The sequence below is a fragment of the Panulirus ornatus genome, chromosome 42, assembly GCF_036320965.1.
Source record: "Panulirus ornatus isolate Po-2019 chromosome 42, ASM3632096v1, whole genome shotgun sequence".
Taxonomy (NCBI): Eukaryota; Metazoa; Arthropoda; class Malacostraca; order Decapoda; family Palinuridae; genus Panulirus; species Panulirus ornatus.
In genome coordinates, this window is record NC_092265.1 from 26555553 (window position 1) to 26574314 (window position 18762).

Sequence of the window (18762 nt, forward strand, 5' to 3'; positions counted from 1 at the left end):
GCGGTAGTGTGTAGACACAGCCATACCAGGTCGTATTTATCATCATTAAAGTCACCTTCCTTACTTACTTATGGCGGCGATGAAATTCACTGGTTCTTGATTCTGCACCAATTAACCTATCAGATAATGGTACAATGTTTGCCTGGTGTTGCATATATCACGTCTGTTGTTGAAACACAAGAATGCCAGGTGACTTTGGGAGTGGATGATAATGTAAAGATCAATATAAATGTGGGAAATCTTGAACCGCCATCACCAGACACAACACATGTTTGGATCTGGCGGGGGGAGGGACTTGCCTGTGACGTCACGATGCCCCGCCTCCAGCCTGGCGCCGCTCTGTGTGTGTGTGTGTGTGTGTGTGTGTGTGTGTGTGATTAGTATTTATGTATTACGGGAGAGAGTTGTACACTCGTGTTGTTCCGTCCCTTAACCTTTACTATGTGTGCTCACACACACACACACACACACACACACACACACACACACACACACACACATAACTTAGGATTTTATCCAGTATTTTCTTTAGACATATACCTTGTAGGTTGATTAGAAAAGATGAGGAAAAAAATATAAAAACATATACATATATTTCCACACGTGTAGATATATGTTATGCATTGAGATGTGGAGAAAGAATTTCTTATATATTAACAAACGTGATTGAGGACTTAAAGAATCTGGTACAAACATAATGGTTATTGTGATAAATGATTCGTTTATGATAAATATGTATTGTGTTGCATTATAATGGTTGTTCAGAACCAAGGTCTGTAAGCCAGAATCCTTAAGACATGATAAAAACGTTTTAAAAACATAAACATTTATGATCATAAGGAACAGATTACATTAGCATGTTTGTATCTAACAAAAAATCAATTATAGGAGAGACCATTTAAGGCAGGAATATTTCATCTCTTAATAAAACATCTACATCTACGTCCTTTTCTTTCATCATTTCTTATGTTCACTTGTAATAAATGCCTCTTATCTAACATAAAAATTCTGTATAGGTATTTGATTAATGTTCTCCAACGACGCGTTGTATAACTCTTCGTTAGTGAAGTTCATTTCGTGTAATGGATCATGCATTACAAAGCTGTGTCTATCCACACAAGTGTTACACGTCCCAGGTAAAGATATATTCTAGAGATAGTGTATATCTAACATATGTATGAGTTTTATAGATATTTATAAAATGGTCTCCTGAGGGACAATACCTAAGACTTTCGTATTAAAGTTGATCAGTTGTAAGTGATCAAGCATTACAAAGGTGTGTCCATTGCCACAGGTGCTACTGATCCCGGGTAAAGGTATTTCACCATCTTTGTATCTTTAACCTTTCTAGTTATAGATGTTTCATCCCTGATTCCATCCTCACAATCGATGTATGTGGTTTGTATTGTCTTTATCCTTAACATATCATTAGTCAGTTGAAGTGGAGAACATGCTTCTGAGCCTAGCCACTCTACTCTGTCTTCCACATGCTATTCAAGAGGTGTTACCGGATTCCGCCTATAAGTGTTTACGCCGGGGGAAACAACTTACCTCCTGACGGCTTCTTCTTTTTACTTTTGATGATTTGAAAAATTCATGAATCATATTTGGTTTTATGATGTCAATAAGATTGTTGGAAATTGTATATAATAAATCTTTATCTGTCATTTGATGAACTTTAATTCATCAAAGATAAAGTTTATGATCATTGATTGTTTATCTCTCGTTGTTACTGATGTAGGTTTTTTTATCTAACGAAATACTTTCATTTGACTCATAAAGAATATTCTTAAGGAAAATGTAAATAATCTTTCATTAGTTCTCATCACACAAAATAAAAGTCTGTTTTTTCAAAGTTTTCTCAGTGGATGATGCTAACATTTTGAAGAGTAGAAACTCATAACTTAGAATCCTTGAACCTTGTGTTAATAATAATTACATTACTTTTCTCTAAACAATACTTTTTTTTCAGTATGTAAAGCCCGGATGAAAAGCCTGCAAAATAGATAATGACGCAATTATCTTTATGTTATTGAAGATATTACAGATTTCTACACATAAAACATTCATCTGCAAAATAGAAATCTTTATGTTAGATATGTTAATCTTAACGACATCTCGGCCATGTGTTAACCACGTGGTTGATGGAGGATTAACAGCCAGATCCCACGAAGACAGAAGAAAGAAGACAAAAGAGAGAAGACAGAAGAAAGAAGTGGATTGTAACGTTGCCTCCCGCGTTGGTCCTTCCCGCGGGAGACCGTTACGGTGACGACGCCGGCAGGCTGTTCCCTCACCACCCTCGCTGCTCCCCACACCCCCACATTGCCTCCAGTCCATCTTCACATCCCTTTTTTATTTTTTATCTTTTATCATCCATCATCCATCTCTCGACCGTTTGGCTTGAGCAATCTCTACCCCAGCTTCCCCACCCCATTCTGGAAAACTCATTTTCCTGAGGAGTGGAGGCTGGAGTGGACCTGTTCTCACCTGACGGGGTGGAGACCCTCACACTATCTCTTACCTCTCCCCTACCTTGGACCGTCGAGCGTCCCTCACTCACGTTTTCTCGCACTAGGACACTGATGCCACCAACATGCCGCCCGACATACGTCTAAAATCTCTCAAAACTGATTGCCCCCCTTCCTTCCACGTTCGAACTCCTGTCCATCGTCTTTAAGACCACTGAGATCCGTCCTGCTAGAGTCATTCAATTCCCCTCGAACAAATACCAGTTTAAGATTTGCTCGGTCAAAGATAGTGATTTAGACAGAATCCTATCTAAGCCTCTCCTTGATGAACTAGCTAAAAACAAACTACCAAATCGTTCAGGACCGCTGCCCCCTTCAAGCTAGATGTACTATTATTGCCTACAATGTTGATGAATCTATCTTGTCCCTCAGCCCTTCGGAGATTGTTGAAGCCATCAATGGCGAAAACAATGACGTTAATGTCATCAACGTCTATAAACCGAATAACTCCAGATCAATAAAGATACAATGATCAAACCCGACCGAGGCCGATCGCCTGCTCTCCCGGGGAGTCCTGTTCCCCATGATCTCTGTGCCAGCAAAATCCCTGAAGAAAGATGAATATCTCGACGTACAACAATGTTTCAAATGTCTGAAATACCGACATGAGACTAAGAACTGTAAAGAACCCCACCAAACCTGTAGTCAATGCGCGGAAACTGGTCATGGTTTCCGTGAGTGCAAGGCTCAGTCAGCGAAGTGTGTCAACTGTAAAGGTAGACATGTTGCTGTATCTGGGCTGTGCCACGTAAGAAGGAGCAACTCTGCGCAGTGCGTCAGGCACAAAAATCCAGCTCACCTCCTTCCACAAACCCTCACCTCTACGCAACAGTTGCTGCCGCTGCTCCTCCCCCTGCCACCCAAGCTTCTCCTATCCCAACTACTAATTCTTCAGACCTCCTCACCCTACAAGGTAGGATGCATGCGTGCTACCTAAAAGCGTTGTTCCTGAGCGGGGAAGATAAGTCGGAATTCATCAGAATCTTCAATTTGCTGCTTGCTCATAACAACCTACCCAATGTACGAACTCCACCTGAACTCCTCAGCTCCCCCGCCAACAACCATCCCTCCCCGACCCCTGTCTCGTCCGCCACCCTGACCCCTAACGAAAACGTATCCCAGGATCGTATCGCCCCAGTAACACTTCCAACTCTCCCCCAACAACTCAACCTGTCACCCTCCCAACTTCCAATACCCCCTCCGCACACCTTAACACAACTCCATCCACAACCCCCCCAACCCAACACCAACAATCCTACTGTCTCTTCAAATACCGATTCCTCTCCCACTCCCACCGTCCCAACTTCCACCACCACGACAGTTCCCCACGAACCTCCACTCACACATCCCCCCTCCCCCATCCCCCTCCCTCCGTCCCCCGCCTAACCCTCCCACAGGAGCCCCAGCACCTGACCTTGCCGACACACCAGACAACCCACCAACGGTCAACCTTGACCTTCAAATTGTCGACAATGACCCTTTCCCCTCCCCTCCCCCCTCTCCTGACCCCTCACCAGATATATCCCGACCCACGACTAGAAATATGATACAAGTGAGACTCGCAAACGGTATGTCAACGGCCTTCATCGACAACAGACACAAAAGGCCAGTAAATTTCACTAAGTCGTAAGATGCTAAAAATCTTACAATTTAACGTACGCAGCTATTACAATGGCCGTCATCTGATTGCCACTCTCCTCGAAGAGAAAAAACCCGATGTTGTGATACTTAACATGACATGTATCACCAACGGATACAAAATTAGACATTGCGGGTATACATCACGACAGTCTCCAGACAGTAGACACGAGGGAGTCGCCATTCTCATACGCAACACCATCGAACACGATTACCTCGCCATCTCATGGCAATTCGAATACTTTCTAGCAGTTAAGATAAACACAATACACGGCTTCATTATCTTCTGCACCGTACACACAGGCGACCCCAGGCCGCACACCCAGGCTGCACACCCAAGCAGCACACCCGGGCTGCACACACAGGCCGCACACCCAAGCCGCACACACAGGCGACCCCAGGCCGCACACCCAGGCCGCACACCCAGGCGACCCCAGGCCGCACACACAGGCCGCACACCCAGGCCGCACACCCAGGCGACCCCAGGCCGCACACACAGGCCGCACACCCAGGCGACCTCAGGCCGCTTACCCATGCGACCCCAGGCCGCACACCCAGGCCGCACACCCAGGCGACCCCAGGCCGCACACACAGGCCGCACACCCAGACCACCCCAGGTCGGTTCTGGTGTGGGGACAGTCTGAACAGTGGTAGAAGTTGGTTGACTGACATTGTTTGGGATTTGAGGAGTGTTGTCTGTTGTGGTACCGGGATGATCATGTTCAGAACACTGTAAAACTTTCAAGTGGTCCTCATGTTCTTCACGAATGTCACCTGTATTTAGATGTCAAACCCTAAACGTATGCCCCTTTAATGAGCTAAGACTCTATAGGGACCAGAAAATTTTGGGTCAAGTTTAGGAACATCACTTCTAGTGTTAAATTTCTGCACCATTACCAAGAGTCCGGGAGCCACCTTTGATGGTTTCGCGGATTTATCAGCCTGGTTTGTGAAGGTTGCAGTGGCTTCACCTAGATTTTCCTTGATCCTTTGATGAATCAATTGAGTCGTGCGATATTTTTCTGCTACAACTGATTTCTGGACCGCTGGACATGAAGGAGGGGACGATATTATGTCATACGGCAAAACTTTATCAAAACCGTGTAAGGCGTGGAAGGGTGTCTCCAATTGACTGAGTTTAATGAACATTGGACATCAGACAGGTATTCATCCCATTCATCATCATCAAAATTAATGTTGGTGCGAAGACACTGGAGGATCTTACGGTTCAACCTTTCTGCCAGGCCATTCGAGGGTGGGGGTTGTGCCATTATATTACATTTACTTATGTTATACAATTTACAGAGTTCTTCTAAGAATGAGTTATTAAATTCCCCTCCATTATCTGTGACTAAAATCTTCGGCGCATTATATCTGTCTAAGATATGTTTTTTGAACGCATTAGCGACCGTGGCTGCGTCTTTATTTTGAACTGGAACTAATTCACAATATCTCGTGAAGGCATCAGTAATTACTAAAATGTATCTGTAGCCTGCCATGGACCTAGGAAAACCTCTTAATATGTCCTTATGAACTCTTTCCCATAGGTATGCAGGAAAAGGATATTTCAACAGTCTGCTGGGTAGTGGGACTTCCCTTTGTGTCTTACAGGTTTGGCACCTCAAAATATGATCTGTAATGTTTTTATGTATCTTGGCCAAAAATACCTCAAACGAGTTTGCTTATAGCATCTATCTGCACCTGGGTGTGCGGCCTGGGTTGAATCATGTGCTAACTTCAAGAAATCCTGTACTAATGCTGTTGGAATGATTGTTTGTTTAACAACACTGGCGAGCACTCCTAATTTCGCGTCCCTGCACATGAGATGAAGAAATGAGAAGCAATATCTGGAGACATGACAATTATATCATTAAAGATAAACCAATACTTCTTTGCCCAACATGTGACGACAAATGTTAGTCATTAACCTTGAGAAGGTGATCACCGGTGAGGAATGAAGACCGAAGGGCATGATGCATATGAACTGCCAATGACCATCTGGCGTACTGAACGCAGTCAGGGGGCGGCTTTCCTCTGACAAGGGAATCTGCCAAAATCCGCTCAATAAATCCAAAGTTGAAAATACCTTATTGTTACCGAGGCTATGAAGAAGCTCTGATACCACTGGTAATGGGAAACGATCTTTCAAAGTGACTTTGTTGTTGAGTTTTCTAAAATCTATGACTGGTCTAAAAGTTCCGTCCTTTTTCGGAACGATCAGAAGTGGTGAATTCCATGGTGACCGTGATTCTTCTATGACCTTATCTTTCAACATGTCCTGAACCAGTTTGCTTGCTATGTCTCTGTGTGCGAGTGGCAAGCGATGGGCTGGGACGTAAATGGGACGTGTGTTTTTCTCTAAGTTAATAGTGTGAACATCCACATGAGTTCTACCGAGTGGTTCTCCTGATAAGGCAATAGTAGACCTATACTGGTTAAGTAAGTCTGTTAACTGGTCAACATGTTTGGTTAATCCTACCTTGGATATCATGTCAGGGGTGATGGTGGGGAGCTGACTCGAGCCGTGCACTGCTGAGTCAGGGGTAGGAGGAGTAGGTGGTGGTGGGTTAATGGAATGTGAGACTAGACGGATGTTAAACTCACGTAACTCCTCGTCTTGAATTCCGGACTTCAAAACGGAGAATTCCACAAGCTTGGTCCCTCTACAGAGACGGACAGGAGTGGGTCCCGTTTTGGCAATGTCTACGGTAACCTCTCCATCTGCGGTCTCATGAATAGAGGCATCCATCGATAGTCCTTTGACAGTTAGTGATGAAGGTTCAGCAACTACTCTTAGTACGAGATCACCCTGACTATGTCTCAGTCCAGGATCAGTCATCCACTTTCGAGAAAGTGAGAGAGGAACCTTCGTTAATGTGTTACTATGCAGAGTCATATTTGTTTGAAGTTTACCAGAGCAATGAGTAGAAAAATAAAAGGAGTGGGTATTATCTACCGTGAAGCAGGACGTGGGAGCAGATGTATTAATGACCCTGACTGAGTGAGAACTCTTCTTTGACAATGGCAGGAACGTATTATCAACACAAACCACATGATAAATAAGACAGATCTTATGTTGTGCCACACATAGAGTGGCGTCCTAGTAACAAGTTAGCAGGAAACGTTACACCACGAACAATGTAAGGGGTTACGGTAATGACCGAGTCGCCAATGCGAATGTTCATTTTAATAGTGCCCCTTACGTCGAGATTTTCATTTGAGATACTTTGAAGGGGTGGGTAAAAGTCTGAGTATTTAACAAGTTGAGTGCGCCACATTAATGGTTGAATAAAATCATAATGAATGACATCTGCTTCCGCGCCACTGTCTAGAAAGATTGTGATTGGCTTATTCTGGAAAGAACCCACTAAATCGAAACTTGTAATGTGAGAAAATGGCGAAGAACAAAAATGTCTTAAGAGTTCCTTACGTGACGGAGTCTTGTCATGAGCGAGAGATTGTCATTGTTGATAATGACATGATGAACCTGTGTTAGATGACGTCTGTCTAGCTAATGCTCGACATTCCGCTGAAGTGTGTCTAGCGTTCTTATGATATGAACACCTGCCTGGTGTTGTGGGGCGCGAGCGGGTGAAGGTCAGCTTGGTGTCTGACCGCAGGAAATCATGACTAGGTCTGCAGCATTGTGACGACCGAGGTTGTGATGCCATGGGTTGTTGACTGCGTTTGTTGTTCTGGTCGAGGCGTGAGAAAGAGTCTGATGTGTAAGTACACACATTCGCTTTATGTCCTGTTTGGTGACACCGGAAACACGTAACCTTATGTGAGTGCTTGTCATCACTGCATCGCTTTAAGTGGCCGTGAGAAGAATGGTTGTGTTGATCACTAGAATGTTTCCTCATACATTGGGAAGGCGACACCCTCCCCAGTGTCTTGGTGTTGTGATATCCACCTTTCTTTTTAGTGTAACCCAATACTTTCGTTACTGACCATGATGGGTCGATGTCTTCATCAAGTAACCGCCGAGCTACGTTTGGAGGCAGGCCCTTGAGAATGAAGAGTATGTGTAATAAACGCACGAGTGTTTGCACATGAGTTTCAGGCTTCATCATGGCCGACATCCAGGGTGAGGATTCGTAAGCCTGCCTAAATAACGTCATTCTTCCATGTAAGGTACTCCAGTGATCAGGGATTGACATATCATCTGTGTATGTAGTGTTAAGAGCACGTAAAAGGACGGTTAGTAGATTATCTGAGAATGATTCCTCACAACCGAATTTAAACAACGTTTTAAATTCCTCCCAAGATGTACAGTTTTGAACATCCTCTGAGTCATAAACAACCCTAGCGTAATTGTTAGGCTTGTTGAAATCAATGAGATTTTTAGCAGCTGATATAAGCGCTTTGTCTCCTGACTCACCATTATGTTCAACACTGTCCTCTACGTTCCTGATCCACCGATCAAAATTTGACAGTTTACCATCAAATAACTCGTGTGGTTCCCTAGCTTATTTTAGTGTGAAAATTGTTTTTTGTGAAGGATTTGATTGTCCTGAGTTTTCGTGAGGTGGAGGGAGAGGTGGGTGTGGGTGTGGTAACGTATGGGAAGGTTTCTGTGGGTCATCTGTGTCACCAGAATCTGTCAAAACAACTTTGTGGGACGTCGCCATTTTAGAAGGCTGGTTCCGTTTATAGTAAGGGATCCTAGGTAATTTCCTAATTATATATGAACCTTTACGATTACCACATGGAATATCTTCAGACATGTAATACAATCAGACTTAAAGTGTTTAAGTAATAAACCTCTCTAAAAATCAAAATACAATGAACACTATTGTCCTAATCTAAAATACCTAACCTGAATATTATTGAAAATACTGCACCGAAATAAAGGCAATAAAAAGTATGGGATAACAACATATCAATACAAGATTCTGCATGCGAAAGTAATCATCACTAAAAACAACAGTATCAATGTATGAAAACATAAGAATATATGCAAGAAAAACCCTTAGATTAATTTGCTAAGTTACAAGGACGAATAGCCATATTACCCAAAAGTATATATATATACATATGTCTATATTGATAGACTAGGGACTAGTAACACACAAAAGGAGCATACCTCACAGAGTGAACCATTTTGACACAGTTCTTATCTGAATGGGAGATTCGCTCGCTTAGACGTCTCGGGTGTGGTGTAGCGAGGTGAAGATGTGTGCAGAGTAGCGGCTCGCTGGGTGTAGCGAGGTGAAGACGTGTGCAGAGTAGCGGCTCGCTGGGTGTAGCGAGGTGAAGACGTGTGCAGAGTAGCGGCTCGCTAGCAGGAAAGTTGAGCGAGCAACAAGGGCTGGACCACGCGATGCTGACGTCTGGGATGTCGCCATGGCTGCTGATGGTGCGTCTCTGGAGTGGTCGACCAGATGACCTCCACGTTGGTGTTGGCAGGATCGCTGACCTTGCTGGAGACGCGTAGATGTGATGACAAACACTCCACGGTGGAGGCGCTGTGTTCCCTTGCAAGTGACACAGTGTCAGCAATGCAATAAAGACATATCTTCACTGCCTGGAGATACGGGTGATGGAGAACGTAGTCGGCCGTGGATTCCGCCCTTAACGTCCAGTGGAGCGAGCACCAGGACTGTGTCAGGTAGGCTTGTATGACTGCTGGCAACACCAGACGTAGAAATATGAAGTAGATGTGACGGTCGTCCGCGGTCACATAGGTCCTTACTCCGCTGCCACCATTTGTAAGATTGAATTGTCAGGAATGAATACAGGTCTTCTTCGTGGATGGTAGTCAATGAAGATCAGGCGGCCTTTGTAGATTTATTACAAAAGAATATGTACGTCCATCTGTAGTACTCTGGGCTATAGTCTTATGACACACTACGACACACTCTAGTGAACAGTGTGACGATGCTGGCTAGTGTGTCTCCTCAGGTCACACTGGCAGGGGTTATATGGGAGTCCGTCAACACCCATTCAACAACGTGTTCAAATAACAGATCAGCTCTTACGTGTTCAAACATCCTGATTAACAGTAGCCCGTGGGAACAGTGAGCCCGTGGCAACATGCATCTAACTCTACGTAACTCACAGTAAAATGATAATGACAAATACCTAATGAAAAATTAATGGTAGTGTGCGTGAGTCTTACAATGATAAGACATCCATACACTTGCACTCACATTACCAAATAAGCCGCGATGATAATATTATTATTATGATCATACGATTAAAACAAAATTGTAGTTAATGACATAATATATCCCCAACGACAAAATTAACCATAGCAATATAGCCAGCAAGTAAATATAGCGAACAAGATAATGTAGTTAGGATTGCATTATATTGAAAATAACAATAGAGCCACCATGCCAATATCGTCACCATGACAATGTAGCTGTATTTTCAATGTTACTCTTATGTGAATATGGCTTTATTGTCAGTGTAGCTATAGTGTCATGGGGAACATATTTTCATAGTGGCAGTTGGGGAACATATTTTCATAGTGGCAGTATTGTCATTATGAACAAACCGTTATTTTGGCTATCTTTTCATTTTAGTTACATTGCTATGATGTATATGTCGTCACTTTAGCTATATTGGCAAGGTGATCTTTATTTATAGGTGATATATTGTCATTATTTAACTCTTGCATAATTTGTCATAATCGATATATCATCATGATAATCATATTATCATGGTGACAATATTGTCACAGCGACTATATTGTCATTATGACTATAATGTCATAGTGGCTATATTGCCATGATAACTATATTGTCATGGTGATTTTCTATCATGATATCTATAATGTCATAGTGACTGTATTTTCATAGAAGCTTTTTTAATGGTGTTGATATTGCCCTTGAGGATATGCCATTATAGAGGAGAAATTGTCATTTTGATTAAATTATCAGGTGACTACATTGCCATGATATGCTATATTGTTATGGTTTCAGTACTGTCTTGGTAAATCTTTTATTACTGTGGCTACATTGCAATGGAAACCAAAATGGTAAGGTGGCTATATTTTCATGATAGGATGATTTTATTATGGCGATTATATTGCATTTCTGAGTATATTGTCATGGTGACTGTGTTGCCATAATATCAATATTGTCATTTAATTTGTTGAATTCATGGCAATAATGTCTTAGAGACGGTACTGTCATGTTATCTGTATTGTCACGGTGGTTGTATTGTCATCGTGACTATATAGTCATGTTGGCTATATTGTCATTAAGATTACATTGTTATGGTAACTATATTGCCATGGTGGCTGTATTGTCACGGTGGTTGTATTGTCATTGTGACTATATAGTGATGTTGTCTATATTGTCATTAAGATCACATTGTTATGGTAACTATATTGCCATGGTGGCTGTATTGTTAGGTCACTATATTGCCATGATGGCTATTTGTCATTTTTGTTATATAACAAGGAGGTGACTGTCTTTTCATGTTGGCAGTATTGTCAGAATAGCTATATTGTCAAGTAGTGGGTATATATATTTCTATTCTGGCGGTATATTGTCATGATGGTAATAATAACATTTTGGCGATATTGGAAAGGTGATATCGTGTTTTAGCAGCTAAACTCTTGTTGTGGATATTTTTCAATTCAAATATTTTATCATGGTAGGTATATAGTCAAGGTTACTATATTTTCATGGTAGCTACATTGTCATGGTGAAGACATTGGCATGGTGGCTGTATCGTTATTTTCAATATAATGTCGTCCTGGCTACATTATCTTGGTCGCTATATCAACTTGATGATTATATTGCTATGGTTAATTTTGTCGTTCGGGATATATTTTGTTATTTGCTACAATATTATTGTCATTATATGATCATGATAATAGTATTTTCATGGCTGCTTATTTGGTATTGTAAGTGGAAGTGAATGAATATCATCTCATCATGTCACTTAAATTGTCATGGTTTTTACACTGTGATATTGTTTATGTCAACCTGCTGATTATATAATCATGATTGGTGTATGGTTATGGTAACTATATTGTAATACCGTTTTATTTCATTGTGATAATTTTGTCATGTTGACTACAATTACATGACAGCTATAAAGTTATGACTATATTATAATGATAAATCCTGTCTGAGTCACTGTTTTTTCACAGAGACTATATTGTCCTGGAGTCTATATGTTTCCTATGATCCGAAAACGACTATTTCTTTACACTATCTATATTGTCAGGTGGTTATATTGCCTTTGTGGATATAAGTTGAATGTTTCTATATTTTTCCTTTGACTGTATTCTCATATCAGTTATATGATCATGGTAGTTTTATTGTCATAGTGAATACATTGTCGACGTGACTGTATTATCATAATGGCTAAATTGTCATAGCAAATATATTGACATGGGGGCAATATTTTCATGATATCTATAAAGTCTGTAAATTACTCTCGACGCGTTTCTAATGTGCTGGCGATTGATTTATATCGTGACTTTATTGTCAAGATGGCTGTATTGTCATGGTGGCTATATTGTCGTTTGCTGTATTTACAATTTTACGCTTTTGTGAAGATAGCTTTACTGTCAGTGTAGCTATAGTGTCATGGAGAATATATATACATAGTGGCAGTATTGTCATTATGAACATATTGTCATTTGACTATCTTCTTATTTTCGTCACAGTACTATCATGTATATATCGTCACCTTGGCTATATTAGTAATGTGATGTTTTTTATAGGTGCTTTATTGTCATTTTTTAATCATGCATATTTTGTCATAAGTGATACATTATCATGATAAATATAATATTCCGGTGACTATATATTGGCCTTGTGACTATATTGTTATTATGACTATAATCTCTCGTTGGATATCTTGCCAAGATAACTATATTGTATTATCTACTCATAAATCTCTAAGTTCTAATAACCCAAAATATTTAGAGTAGATAGGGTAGAAACTGATGGAAGCCATTTCTAACATTCTTGCATAACCTGACCTCTCGCCTTCCCAAAACATAGCCATCCCAGCTTGGATATTATACTGCTTTGGTCGTAAACTAATTTGAAAAGGAAGACATTGAATGGAGAAATTACTGAGGTAATCTCCAAAGATGATTACTGGACTGAGAAACAAATTCAGAGAGCAGATTAAACTACTTAAATCCATTCAGCTTTAGGGAAAAGAAGTTTAAGAGATCCTATACAGGTATATGAAGTTATCATAATGGCATCCCTTTAAGCTTGATATTTTTACTTCCTGTAACTAGTTCCAACAATTAAAACAATATTCAGCATTGTGATTTAAGTGACTGACTTTAGAATGCATTTGGATCTGCCAAAAATTGTATCTAGCAAATACTTCAACTTTCAACTGACCCATTCTATCTTTTTTATTCATTTCATCTGTTTTATCACCTTTCTGTTACTGTTTAATATCAACAGTAGCCCATCTACGTAGTTGGGGCTCTGAAGTAAAGGAAACTTTTTCTAGCCTTGGTTTGGGTAGCATCTAAACCAAACCTAAATGACCTTACCTTAGAAATATGTTCAGACAGTACCTTCTGAAAATATTTCTTAATGTAAGGTCGTGGGGATTAGTTTAGGTGCTAACTAAACCTTGGCTAGAAAAAGTTTGCTTTAAAGCCACAACTAGTTGAAAGGCCTACTTTAAGTGGTGATAATGAAATTGATTTGCTCCAGTGTGCTCCTCCGTCCGTTTGTTTTATGTCCATCTAAAGATGGATACGTTCAATTTTTGATGTAGATTGATTTCCTATCTTAGTTTCGTCTACGGATTTCTACATCTTCAGTTCAGCACACCATTGTGGTAATGAGGGGAAAGTCACCACATTCATAAGCCGAGTGGACGTAGCTTATCCCACCTCGTTAGAAAGAAAACTTACATGTATTTGAATTAATGAACGGGCAAAGAGAAGACTAAATTTTAAGACACATTTATTATACAACGATATAATTTATATTATATACATTACCACATTTCCTGCACTTTCCAACACAAATTTGCTGAGGTCATAACCTTGTAGTTACCATTACCTTACAACCTTAAGGATGGTGGTCTACAACACCTCTAGCTTGATGGAGAAAACGAAAAGTTTCGTTTTACTATTAAGATCACAGAAATGCGGTAATTCCACTTCACTACCAATAAATACTAGTTATTTTACTTGTTGATTTTCACGGCTAAGATTTTCATCCTCTGAGCGAAGCCATACAATAATCGTCCTTATCTATTCTGAGCATTGGATATCCTCCTGATGATCAAGATTGCTGTTTTGGTTGTCCGTTTTCCTTGTTACTGGTGCGCCTCACTGCACACCTTACATGAGTGCCTTCCACAGTATTAGGGACAGCTGCTGGGACTCACTGTAGCTACTTCTGGGACGGTTGCCAATCTTCCTCGTATTCCCTCATGACCACAGCGCCAAACCGACTCCCGCCATCAGGCCGAAACGCACAAACATTTCTGACAAAATTGAGACTACCGCTTTCGCGTCAGTTTTGACACCAAGTGAATTTATACGACAATTACGTTCAAGATGCTTGGTTTTTCGTTCATGGATTGAGCAGAAGCAACCAACGATGGTTGCTACTGCCCAATCCATGAAGTCCCCCCCACCACGGAAAGGTAACCAAGCTTCGGGGGGGATGGGTGTTTACCCAGACGCCAACGGAGAAACTCAATATAATATTTTCATTACAACTTTCCTTAATCTTGAAAAATGAATCAATCAGAGGGAAGAATAGCCCCAGCCATATGAAGATTGGCTAACCGACTCCTTGCACATTGTGTAGAAAGTGATTTCTTTGAGGGTTGCTTTATGGAAGGCACGGTAGCGTCGGAAGAGTTTCATTTTTTCTTTGAAGACGAAGGAAATTATCCCCGTGAATTTATGGATTTTTTTTTTTCGCGGGATAATGTTCCCATTTTTTTTTCTTTGTTTTTCATCGTCCCTATGTAGATATTATGTGCTATCCACTACCGGGAGAAAGCCAGACTTCCGCCAGATTAACGTAATCCTTGTCGGGGCGAAACTAAAGTTGTCTTGGTGTTGGTTCCTCAGTGATAACCCAAACACAAACACAAACACACCTCCAGTGTCCCTCTAGGGCCGTGTTCTCCTGCAGCACCAGCAGGAAGAAAGAACTCAGGTTCCTCACCAACTGAATCTTTTGGCACGGGGAGCGTGTGTCATCTCGACACGCCTTTTAACGCCCGTACGTGGTGCGGAGTGCAGTCGGTCTGTAACATAGGACATGTCATGTGTTATTGGTCCCAGTCGGTCTAGAATGCTGGTCCTGACATGTGTTGGGGGACCAAGTCGGTCTTGAATGGTGGGCTTGACGTGTGTTGGGGGACCAAGTCGGTCTTGAATGGTGGGCCTGACAGGTCTTGAGACCTGCCATGTCTCCCTGAAGGTGGGCCTGACAAGTGGGGTGGGCTGCATTTCCTCATGGATGGTGGGTCTGGTAGTGCGTGTGGGCTGCAGTGCCACTTGAGTGGGCGAGATCACTTGGTCAGCATCAGTGGGACGGTGAGGTTTCAATTTTGCACAGCGACCGTTGACGGAAAGTGGTGTTACGTTGGCAAGAAGTGCCTTCTTGTAGGAGGCATAGCAGGAGTACTGGATGACGGCAATCCCGCGGTGGTTCTCGTACTTGGATGCAGCCAGGATTCTTCTCCGTGGTGGGGCTCGCTTCGTGGTTGGTGGATGTGGCCCTCCCGCCACATGGTCACAGTGGTTGACCTATTTTACGTCAACACATTACTAGGTCAACCTTCAACAAATCCATATGGCGTTCATACCAGCTTCACCCATATTCCATTTCCTCCAATTCCACTTCTGGGTATTCCACCTCCATATGCACACAGCCAAATTCCACTCCATCCATGACTTCCACGTCCGGGTATTCCACCAATTCCACTCCATCCATCTCTTCAACGTCTGGGTATTCCACCTCCATATCCACATAGCCAAAGTCCACTCCATCCATCACTTCCACGTCTGGGTATTCCACATCCATGTCCACACAGCCATAGCCCATGTCAAATACATGGACATATTCAAATTCCATCTCCTGGACAAAGGAGGATCGTCCTACCTCCTTGGTGAACATTATTATATTGAAGTGTTCGAGGAAAGGTTGAGGGAGCTTGCAAGGCGGAGCAGAGATGTTCACTCGACAGAGGTCACAGCTCAAATGATGCTCTCGGTCCCGGCTCCCGCCCTTATATAACCTGGGAACTGATCATATCCTAGCATAGCTTAATATAGAGAAGTCTAATATAGTGAAGTCAATACTTTAATACAGTTAAGTTTATTTCTCAATAGTTTAATACATGTGCCTAACAACAGTTCCTTCACCCGTACAATGTCCCATCACAGAACACAAGGATTGTCATTATAATTCGTTTTTATCAGCAGAAATTAGATTAAAGTGACTAAAGATAAGTGGTTTAATATGTTATGTGTGTTCTCTGCCATCATAAAGATGGCCATCTACTCTGATGTGTAAAGAAAACATCAATTTTGCCGAGGCTGTGGTGAAGATAAGAACACAATGATATGATAATGTGGTCATACAATGGTGTAGTCAAGATGTTGTGTTAGAACTATGTGGTGAAGATGGGAGTGCAGTGAAGAGGAGGATTTAGTGAAAATGTATATGTTTCTTCACGCTGAGCCATTCCATATAGATGAATATATCTATAATCTAATTGCGGTAAATTACCATATGACTTTAACGGCACCAGCCAGCAGGAAAAATGTCGGATATAGGAGTGACTGAATATTTTGTCGGGTACAGAAATAATTGAATATTTGGTACGATCGATCAAAATGCTTTTTATAGGCAAATAATTTCTGATTTTTCAAATGATTTTTTCCATCTGTTGGAACTGGTTTAAGTAATTAAAGATATGAAAACCGATGGAAAAGTTCAGTTTAACCCTTTTACGAATGTCTTGCTGCGTGTTTGGGAAGAGCAGTAAACTACAGGAATATATTGGTCTAATGTCCCCTGCTCGTCCAACAGCAGATATTGTATGGTCTGAGACATTATTTCTGGTGGAGGTGGATTCTCTCCGGCATTGCGTAAATCACTTCCAAAAACTTGCGCCATTTTGCACAAATACAGATCCGATATGATGCATTTCCCAGCTCTGTTACGTTATGGACCCTAGTCATCCTAGCGTAGCCTAGCCTAAATAAAAAGGTGTGAAGGTGTGGAATAGTGTGCAACATTTCTCCTTCATTACAAGTGATAATAAACCTAGGCTATACAGCAACCAGGAACGTCCATATTTGTCTAACTTCTCACATGTCTGTGTCATCTGTCTGCAAACATGTCGACCATTACCATGAGGGCAATTGCGGCTTTTGATTTTGAATATCACACGTTTCCTCTCTGCCGTGAGATCTTCATACTTAAATAAAATGGTGGGCTGTAAGAAATATATGTCCATCGAAGGTCAACTATATGGCTCAGTTCCATCATCAGTTTCTAAGAAAACTGAAAAGGTGAGGTCCCAACGAGATTCGAACTCGGATTGCTGGATTTAGAGTCCAGAGTGCTAACCTTTACACCATGGGACCTGATAAGAAAAGATGTGATTTCATCTAAATGTTTTACATATAATCAACCAGAGGCCATTCCTCCCTCCCTGCCTGCAGGGTTCAAGGTTTTCTAGAAGGTTCTCGAAGATTCTGGGTAGGAACTGCCATTGAGAGGACGTAGTTATACGTATCATTAATGATATTGTTGTTGACTTTCTGATTTAGAAAGGTAGATAGATAGATAGATAGATAGATAGGTAAAAACAGATATTAGATAGATCGATAGATACGTAAGGCTGTATATGTCAATTTTCACAGAAATCATTGATATCTGCGTTATTCTGCAAGAAATACATGTACATGGATGTAGTGATAATATGGGTTAGGTATAAGACCAGTCGTGTTGAGATTGTAGTGAATGTGACCATTGACCTTAATGGTGTAGTGAAGATAAAGTTGTAGTGAAGATAAATCTTGAAGTGACTCATAAGGTTGTTGTGAGTACAAGGATGCATCGTAAATGAGTACTTCCTACCTGAAAGTCAACAATTACAAAATTGATCAAGTATAACAACATCCTCGGACAACCAACTACAAACACCAACCATAGAGTGAACCTGACTGTCACCTAACGACGACCTCTCAAAGGTAATGATCTTACCAGAATCTTCGAGAACCTTCTAGAAAACCTTGAACCCTGCAGGCAGGGAGGGAGGAATGGCCTCTGGTTGATTATATGTAAAACATTTAGATGAAATCACATCTTTTCTTATCAGGTCCCATGGTGTAAGGGTTAGCACTCTGGACTCTGGATCCAGCAATCCGAGTTCGAATCTCGGTGGGACCTCATCTTTTCAGTTTTCTTCGATACTGATGATGGCCACATTATTCTGTACGTTATATATACATTCATATATATACATGAATATGTATATATAAACATGTATATGGAATAATATGGTTTTATCAATAGCCGGAGACCATTCCTCCCTCCTTGCCTGCAGAGTTCATAGTTTTCTGGAAGGTTCTAGAAGATTCTGGTGAGATAATTGCCATTGAGAGGAC

General features: G+C 41.4%; 1 non-coding gene across 1 annotated transcript; it reads left to right on the forward strand.

Annotated features, from left to right (window-relative positions):
* The first annotated feature begins 18472 nt into the window (after positions 1–18472).
* Positions 18473–18544, forward strand: TRNAQ-CUG (transfer RNA glutamine (anticodon CUG)). Its single transcript has one exon. It is a non-coding gene; the product is annotated as a tRNA-Gln (tRNA).
* Positions 18545–18762: the final 218 nt, after the last annotated feature.